Source organism: Pseudophryne corroboree, chromosome 10, assembly GCF_028390025.1.
Source record: "Pseudophryne corroboree isolate aPseCor3 chromosome 10, aPseCor3.hap2, whole genome shotgun sequence".
In the NCBI taxonomy this organism is placed as follows: Eukaryota; Metazoa; Chordata; class Amphibia; order Anura; family Myobatrachidae; genus Pseudophryne; species Pseudophryne corroboree.
In genome coordinates this window covers 158983011-158996005 of record NC_086453.1, presented here as the reverse complement: position 1 = coordinate 158996005, position 12995 = coordinate 158983011, and the positions used below count along the sequence as shown (strand labels likewise).

Here is a 12995-nt window from a genome sequence, read left to right as displayed (position 1 = left end):
AATATGTTAGTCAAAGGACTTTGGCTAAGGGGTGATTCTCTGCCAGGGTACCTTGTGGAACGCATCAACAGTGCTGTGTGGACTTATATGTACTTACTACTGTATGGACTAATCTGCTATCACTGCTGTGTGGACTCAGTGATAGTTCTGCTGTATGGACTTGTTGATCTGGAACTTCTGCACGGAATTGCTGTGGACCTAAATCCTCTACTGGGACTTACTATCTGGACTGCTACCTGTATACTGTTTCTGGGCTATATTTACTTCTGCTTCCTGTGAATTATCTACTACTGTGTGCTGTGAGAAATAAACCATCACTTTAGTTTCATCGGCTCTGTGTCTGAGTGATTAGAAGAACCCCGTCTCTTCACAGTTATGTGTACAGTAAGTGCCACTACTATTGTGGGCATCATGTGTAAGAGGCACTACTATTGTGGGAGTTATATGTATAAGGGGTACTCCTGTGTAGCTTAACATGAATGGGTGGTACTACTGTGTGTAATAATGTGAGTAAAGGACACTACTTTGTGGTGTATTATGAATCAGGGGCACTACATGCGGTGTAATGTGAATAAGATTGTGTTACTGTGTTGCGTAATTTGAAATGTGGGTACCATTGTGTGGCCACTCCCCTTCCTTGTGAGACCACACCTTTTTTTTTGCATGCCTTTGGTGTACACCGTCCCTTTGTAAAATATGGGAGAGAGCAAATTTATAGTTTGCAGGAGGGTGCCAAACACCCTAGCACTGGCCCTGCCTACAGCCTTTCAAGAGAAGCATAAGAACTACTTTGTGTGTTTATATCTACCTTAAAATGTCATTTGTGCCTCTCTGCATGGCCATATAAAGTTAAAGTCAACTTTCATGAATTAAAGAGCATTTAATAATTTCCATGGTGGGGCAGAGTATTCATTTTACACATTAAGACACTGCCACTTGTCTTTGCAATGTGTTGTTCAGCAGACATATGTATACTCTTGGAATAACTGGGCACTGTGTATAAGCATATTGCAAACTGTAAATGTATCTTTAGTGATTAATGCTGTTTTCATTTCTCTTCTGCAGGGAACTAATCATGGTATAGACAGTATACTGTATGTAAAGAACTTCAATTAAATTGCAAAATGTCTCAGATGGAAAGTAGTGGATATTTTAATGGAGGATTGTACTTCAATTGATTTTTTTGTTAACACATATTAAACAAAAAAACATAAAAAAAATTATATTTTTTGTATATATATATATATATATGTGTGTGTGTGTGTATATATATATATATATATATATATATATATATATACACTGCTCAAAAAAAAAAGAGAACACTTAAACAACACATCCTAGATCTGAATGAATGAAATATTCTTATTAAATACTTTGTTCTTTACATAGTTGAATGTGCTGACAACAAAATCACACAAAAATGATCAATGGAAATCAAATTTATTAACCCATGGAGGTCTGGATTTGGAGTCACCCTCAAAATTAAAGTGGAAAAACACACTACAGGCTGATCCAACTTTGATGTAATGTCCTTAAAACAAGTCAAAATGAGGCTCAGTAGTGTGTGTGGCCTCCACATGCCTGTATGACTTCCCTACAACACCTGGGCATGCTCCTGATGAGGTGGCGGATGGTTTCCTGAGGGATCTCCTCCCAGACCTGGACTAAAGCATCCGCCAACTCCTGGACAGTCTGTGGTGCAACGTGGCGTTGGTGTATGGCGCGAGACATGATGTCCCAGATGTGCTCAATTGGATTCAGGTCTGGGGAACGGGTGGGCCAGTCCATAGCATCAATGCCTTCGTCTTGCAGGAACTGCTGACACACTCCAGCCACATGAGGTCTAGCATTGTCTTGCATTAGGAGGAACCCAGGGCCAACTGCACCAGCATATGGTCTCACAAGGGGTCTGAGGATCTCATCTCGTTACCTAATGGCAGTCAGGCTACCTCTGGCGAGCACATGGAGGGCTGTGCAGCCCCCCAATGAAATGCAATCCCACACCATTACTGACCCACTGCCAAACCGGTCATGCTGGAGGATGTTGCAGGCAGCAGAACGTTCTCCTTGGCGTCTCCAGACTCTGTCACGTCTGTCACATGTGCTCAGTGAGAACCTACTTTCATCTGTGAAGAGCACAGGGCGCCAGTGGCGAATTTGCCAATCTTGGTGTTCTCTGGCAAATGCCAAATGTCCTGCATGGTGTTGGGCTGTAAGCACAACCCCCACCTGTGGACGTCGGGCCCTCATACCACCCTCATGGAGTCTGTTTCTGATCGTTTGAGTAGACACTTGCACATTTGTGGCTTGCTGGAGGTCATTTTGCAGGGCTCTGGCAGTGCTCCTCCTGTTCCTCCTTGCACAAAGGCGGAGGTTGCGGTCCTGCTGCTGGGCTGTTGCCCTCCTACGGCCTCCTCCACGTCTCCTGCTCTGGAGACTACGCTGACAGACACAGCAAACCTTCTTGCCACAGCTCGCATTGATGTGCCATCCTGGATGAGCTGCACTACCTGAGCCACTTGTGTGGGTTGTAGGGAGGTCATACAGGCATGTGGAGGCCACACACACTACTGAGCCTCATTTTGACTTGTTTTAAGGACATTACATCAAAGTTGGATCAGCCTGTAGTGTGTTTTTCCACTTTAATTTTGAGGGTGACTCCAAATCCAGACCTCCATGGGTTAATAAATTTGATTTCCATTGATCATTTTTGTGTGATTTTGTTGTCAGCACATTCAACTATGTAAAGAACAAAGTATTTAATAAGAATATTTCATTCATTCAGATCTAAGATGTGTTATTTTAGTGTTCCCTTTATTTTTTTGAGCAGTGTATATACACTGCTCAAAAAAAATAAAGGGAACACTTAAACAACACAATGTAACTCCAAGTCAATCACACTTCTGTGAAATCAAACTGTCCACTTAGGAAGCAATACTGATTGACAATCAATTTTACATGCTGTTGTGCAAATGGAATAGACAACAGGTGGAAATTATAGGCAATTAGCAAGACACCCCCAATAAAGGAGTTGTTCTGCAAGTGGTGACCACAGACCACTTCTCAGCTCCTATGCTTTCTGGCTGATGTTTTGGTCACTTTTGAAAGCTGGCGGTGCTTTCACTCTAGTGGTAGCATGAGACGGAGTCTACAACCCATACAAGTGGCTCAGGTAGTGCAGCTCATCCAGGATGGCACATCAATGCTAGCTGTAGCAAGAAGGTTTTCTGTGTCTGTCAGCGTTCTGTCCAGAGCATGGAGGCGCTACCAGGAGACAGGCCAGTACATCAGGAGACGTGGAGGAGGCTGTAGGAGGGCAACAACCCAGCAGCAGGACCGCTACCTCCACCTTTGTGCAAGGAGGAACAGGAGGAGCACTGCCAGAGCCCTGCAAAATGACCTCCAGCGAGCAACAAATGTGCATGTGTCTACTCAAACGATCAGAAACAGACTCCATGAGGGTGGTATGAGGGCCCGATGTCCACAGGAGGGGGTTGAGCTTAAAGCCCAACACCGTGCAGGACGTTTGGCATTTGCCAGAGAACACCAAGATTTCCAAATTCGCCACTGGCGCCCTGTGCTCTTCACATGTGAAAGCAGGTTTTCACTGAGCACATGTGACAGACGTGACAGAGTCTGGAGACTCCAAGGAGAATATTCTGCTGCCAGCAACATCCTCCAGCATGACCGGTTTGGCAGTGGGTCAGTAATGGTGTGGGGTGGCATTTCTTTGGGGGGGCGCACAGCCCTCCATGTGCTCGCCAGAGGTAGCCTGACTGCCATTAGGTACCGAGATGAGATCCTCAGACCCCTTGTGAGACCATATGCTGGTGCGGTTGGCCCTGGGTTCCTCCTAATGCAAGACAATGCTAGACCTCATGTGGCTGGAGTGTGTCAGCAGTTCCTGCAAGATGAAGGCATTGATGCTATGGACTGGCCAGCCCATTCCCCACACCTGAATCCAATTGAGCACATCTGGGACATCATGTCTCGCTCCATCCACCAATGCCACGTTGCACCACAGACTGTCCAGGTGTTGGCGGATGCTTTAGTCCAGGTCTGGGAGGAGATCCCTCAGGAGACCATCCGCCACCTCATCAGGAGCATGCCCAGGCATTGTAGGCAGGTGATGCAGGCACGTGGAGGCCACACACACACTACTGAGCCTCATTTTGACTTGTTTTAAGGACATCACATCAAAGTTGGATCAGCCTGTAGTGTGTTTTTCCACTTTAATTTTGAGTGTGACTCCAAATCCAGACCTCCATGGGTTAATACATTTGATTTCCATTGATAATTTTTGTGTGATTTTGTTGTCAGCACATTCAACTATGTAAAGAACGTCTTAAGTATTTAATAAGAATAATTCATTCATTTAGATGTGTTATTTTAGTGTTCCCATTATTTTTTTGAGCAGTGTATATATATATATATATATATATATATATATATATATATATATATATATATATGGTCAGGGGCTCTGCACTCACCATATTAACTAGCAATAATAAAGAGTGGAGTTTTATTTCATGGGTAAAAGTACTAAGCGCTCTGGTGAGTAGTACTGCGATATGATTGTCAGCAGCCTCTTGTAAAAGGGAATTGCCAATCCCTTAAAACACAAAAGTAGCAAACAAAAACCAAGTGGCGCTTGACAATCAGATAATTGGAGACATTTATTAAATATAAATAAAATACAACAACCTCCCGGGGGTATGTTACAATATTAAAACATTGCAATAATGTTAATATACAATGTAATATGGCTAAGCATCCAAAATATAATTGGAGCACCAATTGAAAACAGATCATGAAAGTTCAATTACTGATACCACCAGAGGGGTCATGAATCGTGCAGAGTTCAATGTATGCACTGAAATATACGGCTAAAAGGTAATTATCAAAGGAATAGCTCACGGCTGTGTACTTAAAAAGTATTACATGTAGCACAAATGGAAGGCGTTGTTCAGCCGGTACAAATGGATGAAATGATAAATGGATGTATATGCGCACCTGTAGCGCTGGGCAGGAGCTTTCAATGCCTGCTCCCTGGTGCTATCCCGTTGGCCAGGGAAATATTGAACACCAGATCCTCAGTGGTGAATGAAAATGGTGCCGTGATGTGCAGGGAGCCTTAGTTGTCCGTCCTCACTCGATCAATGCTGCATCCGGGGGCACCGTGTCTCCCAAACGGGGACAGATGACTGATGGAGCCTGGGCTGTAGCGATGGTCAGGCTGAGTGCACTGACCAACAGCCAGCCTGTCTGTAGTTGGAAAGGCACCCAATGTGAGTCCCGTTCGCAGGCCCGCACTAAACCTGTTGTGGGACGGCAATTACCGTTCTTGCCGCCAGGCAGGAGTTGGGCGGCTGGGGCTGTATGGGTGGAAAGCTGCGGGCTGGGATCTCCGGGCCGCAGTAGTCAGACTGGGCTCCTATGCACGACTTTGAAGGGAAATTGAAGTACACAGTGGTACTGATCCTCAAGGTGCATCAGGGTCGGATCTAGACTTTTCTTTTAGGGGGGGGGGGGGCGGTTTACTGTTTAATTTTGACCCCTCCCCTATCCAGTCCCAACTCCTCCCCTCTTCAGTCTTGACTCCTCCCCTATCCAGTCCCAATTCCTCCATCACACAAATAAATATATTTTAAGTTTATTTGCTTTATTTTAAGCAAAACACTAAATAGCTATAAATAACAACAATGAAAGCAACAAACAACCGACGCCAGAGTCCCAGTGACGACAGCAGCGTGTCCCCTTGCGGACTCGCTGCACTCACCAATTTCCAGGCCTGGTGGTGAGCTTTGCTCGCCACACTATTAAATTCCCCCTTGGGGGGTGGTGTGGACAACCCCCCCGAGTAGGAATTAGGGGCCCCATTCGGGATTCCGTCTGCTGGCATTTCCTTGGCTGTCGGGATTCCGGCGTCTGTATCCTGATCGCCGGGATCCTATATGCCGGGAAAGTGACTGCTTCCCAATTAACCACCTACTGTACATGGTGGCCCCGCTGTTGTCTCACAAATAAGTAGTAGTTACCACTGTCTTCAAGTTTCTACATAATATTGGTCCTATAATGTGTATCAAACAGTCTATATATCAGTGGGAGAGATCCCTTGATTATAAATGACACCCTAATAGCTGGTAGGGATATATTGCCAGCCAAGCAGGTTTAGGATTTGTTAGTGGGTGTTTGGTATAATAATCACTTCTACAACACATCAAATCAAAGTTCCCCAATATTACATCTTCCAAAGATATGTTCATCAGAATTTATGACACGTCATGTACAGTTGTGATACCTAAAGTATAAAAGGTTGTAATCCCCTAATATTAGGGTATAGCAAAAAAAATAAGAATTTACTTACCGATAATTCTATTTCTCATAGTCCGTAGTGGATGCAGGGACTCCGTCAGGACCATGGGGAATAGCGGGCTCCGCAGGAGACAGGGCACATCTAAAAAAGCTTTTAGGTCACATGGTGCGTACTGGCTCCTCCCCCTATGACCCTCCTCCAAGCCTCAGTTAGGTACTGTGCCCGGACGAGCGTACACAATAAGGAAGGATCTTGAATCCCGGGTAAGACTCATACCAGCCACACCAATCACACCGTACAACTTGTGATCTGAACCCAGTTAACAGTATGATAACACAAACGAAGTAGCCTCTGAACAGATGGCTCACAACAACAGTAATAACCCGATTTTTGTAACAATAACTATGTACAAGCATTGCAGACAATCCGCACTTGGGATGGGCGCCCAGCATCCACTACGGACTATGAGAAATAGAATTATCGGTAAGTAAATTCTTATTTTCTCTAACGTCCTAGTGGATGCTGGGACTCCGTCAGGACCATGGGGATTATACCAAAGCTCCCAAACGGGCGGGAGAGTGCGGATGACTCTGCAGCACCGAATGAGAGACCTCCAGGTCCTCTTTAGCCAGAGTATCAAATTTGTAAAATTTTACAAACGTGTTCTCCCCTGACCACGTAGCTGCTCGGCAAAGTTGTAATGCCGAGACTCCTCGGGCAGCCGCCCAGGATGAGCCCACTTTCCTTGTGGAATGGGCCTTTACAGATTTAGGCTGTGGCAGGCCTGCCACAGAATGTGCAAGTTGGATTGTACTACATATCCAACGTGCAATCGTCTGTTTAGACGCAGGAGCACCCAACTTGTTGGGTGCATACAATGTAAACAACGAGTCAGATTTTCTGACTCCAGCTGTCCTTGAAATATATATTTTTAATGCTCTGACAACGTCCAGTAACTTGGAGTCCTCCAAGTCGCTAGTAGCCGCAGGCACCACAATAGGCTGGTTCAAGTGAAATGCCGAAACCACCTTAGGGAGAAATTGAGGACGTGTCCTCAATTCTGCCCTGTCCGAATGGAATATCAGATATGGGCTTTTGTATGACAAAGCTGCCAACTCCGAAACTCTCCTGGCTGAAGCCAGGGCCAACAGCATGGTTACCTTCCATGTAAGGTATTTTAAATCTACCGATTTTAAAGGCTCAAACCAATGAGATTTGAGAAAATTTAGAACCACGTTCAAATCCCACGGTGCCACTGGAGGCACTATTGGGGGTTGTATATGTAGTACACCTTTGACAAAAGTTTGTACTTCAGGCACTGACGCCAATTCCTTCTGGAAGAAAATTGATAAGGCCGAAATTTGAACTTTAATGGACCCCAATTTGAGGCCCATAGACAATCCTGCTTGCAGGAAATGTAAGAATCGACCCAATTGAAATTCTTCCGTTGGAGCCTTCTTGGCCTCACACCACGCAACATATTTTCTCCAAATGCGGTGATAATGTTGTGCGGTCACTTCTTTCCTGGCTTTAATTAAAGTAGGAATAACTTCCTCAGGAATGTCCTTCTCTTTTAGAATCCGGCGTTCAACCGCCATGCCGTCAAACGCAGCCGCGGTAAGTCTTGGAACATACAAGGTCCCTGCTGAAGCAGATCCCTTCTTAGAGGTAGAGGCCACGGATCCTCCGTGAGCATCTCTTGAAGTTCCGGATACCAAGTTCTTCTTGGCCAGTCCGGAGCTACCAGTATTGTTCTTACTCCTCTTTTCCGTATAATTCTCAGTACCTTTGGTATGAGAGGCAGAGAAGGGAACACATACACTGACTGGTACACCCACGGTGTTACCAGAGCGTCCACAGCTATTGCCTGAGGGTCTCTTGACCTGGCGCAATACCTGTCCAATTTTTTTTTTGAGGCGAGACGCCATCATGTCCACCTTTGGTTTTTCCCAACGGTTCACAATCATGTGGAAAACTTCTGGATGAAGTCCCCACTCTCCCGGGTGAAGGTCGTGTCTGCTGAGGAAATCTGCTTCCCAGTTGTCCACTCCCGGGATGAACACTGCTGACAGTGCTACGACATGATTCTCCGCCCAGCGCAGAATCCTTGCAGCTTCTGCCATTGCACTCCTGCTTCTCGTGCCGCCTTGTCGGTTTACGTGGGCGACTGCCGTGATGTTGTCGGACTGGATCAACACCGGCTGACCCTGAAGCAGCGATTTTGCCAGGCTTAGAGCATTGTAGATCGCTCTTAGCTCCAGTATATTTATGTGAAGAGACGTCTCCAGGTTTGACCACACGCCCTGGAAGTTTCTTCCCTTTGTGACTGCTCCCCAACCTCGTAGGCTGGCATCCGTAGTCACCAGGACCCAGTCCTGTATGCCGAATCTGCGGCCCACTAACAGATGGGCAGTCTGCAACCACCACAGGAGAGACAACCTTGTTCTCGGTGACAGTGTTATCCGCTGATGCATGAGCAGATGCGATCCGGACCATTTGTCCAGCAGATCCCACTGAAATGTTTGTGCATGGAATCTGCCGAATGGAATCGCTTCGTACGAAGCCACCATCTTTCCCAGGACTCTTGTGCATTGATGTACTGACACAGTTCCTGGTTTTAGGAGGTTCTTGACAAGTTCGGATAACTCCCTTGCTTTCTCTTCCGGGAGAAATACCTTTTTCTGAACCGTGTCCAGAATCATGCCCAGGAACAGCAGATGTGTTGTCGGGGTCAATTGAGATTTTGGAAGATTTAGAATCCACCCGTGTTGCTGAAGCACTACTTGTGTTAGCGCTACACCGACTTCCAGCTGTTCTCTGGACTTTGCCCTTATCAGGAGATCGTCCAAGTAAGGGATAATTAATACGCCTTTTCTTCGTAGAAGAACCATCATTTCGGTCATTACCTTGGTAAAGACCCGAGGGGCCGTGGACAACCCAAACAGCAGCGTTTGAAACTGATAATGACAGTCTTGTATCACGAACCTGAGATACCCTTGGTGTGAGGGGTAAATCGGGACATGTAGATAAGCATCTTTTATGTCCAAGGACACCATGAAGTCTCCTTCTTCCAGATTCGCTATCACTGCTCTGAGTGACTCCATCTTGAACTTGAATTTCTTTATGTACAGGTTCAAGGATTTCAGATTTAGAATAGGCCTTACCGAACCGTCCGGTTTCGGTACCACAAATAGTGTGGAATAATACCCCTTTCCCTGTTGTAGGAGGGGTACCTTGACTATCACCTGCTGAGAATACAGCTTGTGAATGGCTTCCAAAACCGACGTCCTTTCTGAGGGGGACGTTGGTAAAGCAGACTTTAGGAACCGGCGAGGGGGAGACCTTTCGAACTCCAGCATGTAACCCTGAGATACTATCTGCAGGACCCACGGGTCCACTTGTGAGTGAACCCATTGATTGCTGAAAATCTTGAGTCGACCCCCCACCGTTCCTGAGTCCGCTTGTAAAGCCCCAGCGTCATGCTGATGGCTTTGTAGAAGCCGGGGCGGGCTTCTGTTCCTGGGCAGGGGCTGCTTGCTGCCCTTTCTTACCCTTTCCTCTGCCTCGCGGCAGATAAGACTGTCCTTTTGGTCGCTTTTTATAGGAGCGAAAGGACTGCGGCTGAAAAGACGGTGTCTTTTTCTGTTGGGAGGGGGTCTGAGGTAAAAAAGTGGATTTGCCGGCAGTTGCCGTGGCCACCAGGTCCGAAAGACCGACCCCAAACAATTCCTCTCCTTTATATGGCAATACTTCCATATGCCTCTTGGAATCCGCATCACCTGACCACTGTCGCGTCCATAAACTTCTTCTGGCAGATATGGACATCGCGCTTACTCTTGATGCTAGAGTACAAACATCCCTCTGAGCATCTCGCATATAAAGGAAAGCATCCTTTAATTGCTCTAGAGTCAATAAAATACTGTCCCTATCCAGGGTATCAATATTTTCAGTCAGAGAATCCAACCACACTACCCCAGCACTGCACATCCAGGCTGAGGCTATTGCCGGTCGCAGTATAACACCAGTATGTGTGTATATACTCTTCAGTGTAGTTTCCAGCCTCCTATCTGCTGGATCCTTGAGGGCGGCCGTATCAGGAGACGGCAACGCCACTTGCTTTGATAAACGTGTGAGCGCCTTATCCACCCTAGGGGGTGTTTCCCAGCGCGCCCTAACCTCTGGTGGGAAAGGGTATAATGCCAATAACTTCTTGGAAATTAGCAGTTTTCTATCGGGGTTAACCCACGCTTCATCACACACGTCATTCAATTCCTCTGATTCTGGAAAAAATACAGGTAGTTTTTTCACCCCCCACATAATACCCCTTTTTGAGGTACCAGCAGTATCAGAGATCTGCAAAGCCTCCTTCATTGCCGTGATCATATAACGTGTGGCCCTATTGGAAAATACGTTTGTTTCTTCACCGTCGACACTAGATTCATCTGTGTCGGTACCCGTGTCGACTGACTGAGGTAAAGGACGTTTTACAGCCCCTGACGGTGTCTGAGACGCCTGAACCGGTACTAACTGGTTAGCCGGGCGTCTTATTTCGTCAACTGACTTTTGTAATGTGCTGACATTATCACGTAATTCCATAACTAAAGCCATCCATTCCGGTGTCGACTCCCTAGGGGGTGACATTACCATCATCGGCAATTGCTCTGCCTCCACACCAACATCGTCCTCATACATGTCGACACACACGTACCGACACACAGCAGCCACACAGGGAATGCTCTAATCGAAGACAGGACCCCCTAGCCCTTTGGGGAGACAGAGGGAGAGTTTGCCAGCACACACCAAAAGCGCTATAAATGTATATAAACAACCCTAGAAGGTGTTGTTTACTATATATGCGCTCTTAATATATAAATATCGCCAATTTATGCCCCCCTTCTCTTTGTTACCCTGTTTCTGTAGTGCAGTGCAGGGGAGAGACCTGGGAGCCTTCCTCACCAGCGGAGCTGAGCAGGAAAATGGCGCTGAGTGCTGAGGAGAATAAGCTCCGCCCCTTTTTCGGCGGGCTTTTCCCCGGTTTTTAAGAAACTGGCCTGGGTTAAAATACATACATATAGCCTTAATGGCTATATGTGATGTATTTATTTTGCCACTAAAGGTAATTATATTGCTGCCCAGGGCGCCCCCAGCAGCGCCCTGCACCCTCCGTGACTGAGTCAGTGAGCCGTGTGACAACAATGGCGCACAGCTGCCGTGCTGTGCGCTACCTTCAAGAAGACTGAGGAGTCTTCTGCCGCCTGCTTTCCGGACCTCCGTTCTGCCGTCTCTTCAGCGTCTGTAAGGGGGATCGGCGGCGCGGCTCCGGGACGAACCCCAGGCTGACCTGTGTTCCGACTCCCTCTGGAGCTAAGTGTCCAGTAGCCTAAGACTCCAATCCATCCTGCACGCAGGTGAGTTGGAAATCTCTCCCCTAAGTCCCTCGATGCAGTGATCCTGTTGCCAGCAGGAATCACTGAGATTGAAACCTAAAAAAAAACTTTTCTAAACAGCTCTTTAGGAGAGCCACCTAGATTGCACCCTCTCGGACGGGCACAAAAACCTAACTGAGGCTTGGAGGAGGGTCATAGGGGGAGGAGCCAGTACGCACCATGTGACCTAAAAGCTTTTTTAGATGTGCCCTGTCTCCTGCGGAGCCCGCTATTCCCCATGGTCCTGACGGAGTCCCAGCATCCACTAGGACGTTAGAGAAATATATTAAATGAAAACAAATGTCTGGAGTAATTATTCTCATCTATTTCTCATCTTAATATGAGGTGCTGAAATAGTCAGTCAATCAAGTTTTATGATATGTTGACATTGTTATGAAATACAGTATTATAAACCTTGATGATTGACTGACTCTATATAAGCACCTTATATTTAGATGATAAATAGTATAAATGTGATAATAACTATAATTACTTAGAATAATTGTATCAATCAGAGATCTTTGGGATACTACCAACATTTATTGATACAAATGGTAACAAGTGGCATATTATTACCCCTTACGGGTGGTATTCAGTGTGCCGGCTGTTCAGTATACCGGCGCCGGAATCCCGACACCCGGCATACCGACAACTATTCTCCCTCTTGGGGGTTCGCAACTCCCCTGGACGCGCGCCACCGTGCCCGCAGCGTGGCAAGCGTAGCGAGCCAGCAAGGGGCTCATTTGCGCTCGCCCAGCTGTCGGCATGCCGGCGGTCGGGATCCCGGCGCCTGTTGCTGGGCGCCGGTAACCCGACCGCCGGCAAAACATACTACACCCACCCCCCCTTACACATCTCCAATGCCGGATCCCACCCGGGAATTGGAAACGGGTCCTTCCCAGGTGGGATCCGGCTTTGGACCTTAGAGGCTGCCTTTCCCAACCCAGTAATTTGGCGGGTCGTCTTGCTATGGGGGGTGGGACTGGAAATACATGTGATCTGTGTGGAGTTTATGTTTTTGTCATGTGAAATTTTAAAATTATTAAACAGTACTTCACTATGGGGGTCATTTTGACCTGATCGCATGCTGCCATTCATCGCAGCGTAGCGATCAGGTCAGAAGTGCGCATGCGCCGCAGTGCGCCGGCGCATGGCTGACAGGCGACGGCTGTCATTGCCTAGCGATCGACTCTTCCTGATTGACAGGCAGAGGTGTTCGCTGGCCGGGAGGAGGCGGCACGGCGGCG

The 12995-nt window shown here is 47.0% G+C and overlaps 1 long non-coding RNA gene across 1 annotated transcript in view; it reads right to left on the bottom strand.

Annotated features, from left to right (window-relative positions):
* LOC134965115 (uncharacterized) overlaps positions 1–12995 on the bottom strand; it is a 66124-nt gene that overhangs the window by 51729 nt on the left and 1400 nt on the right. The window lies entirely within an intron of this gene.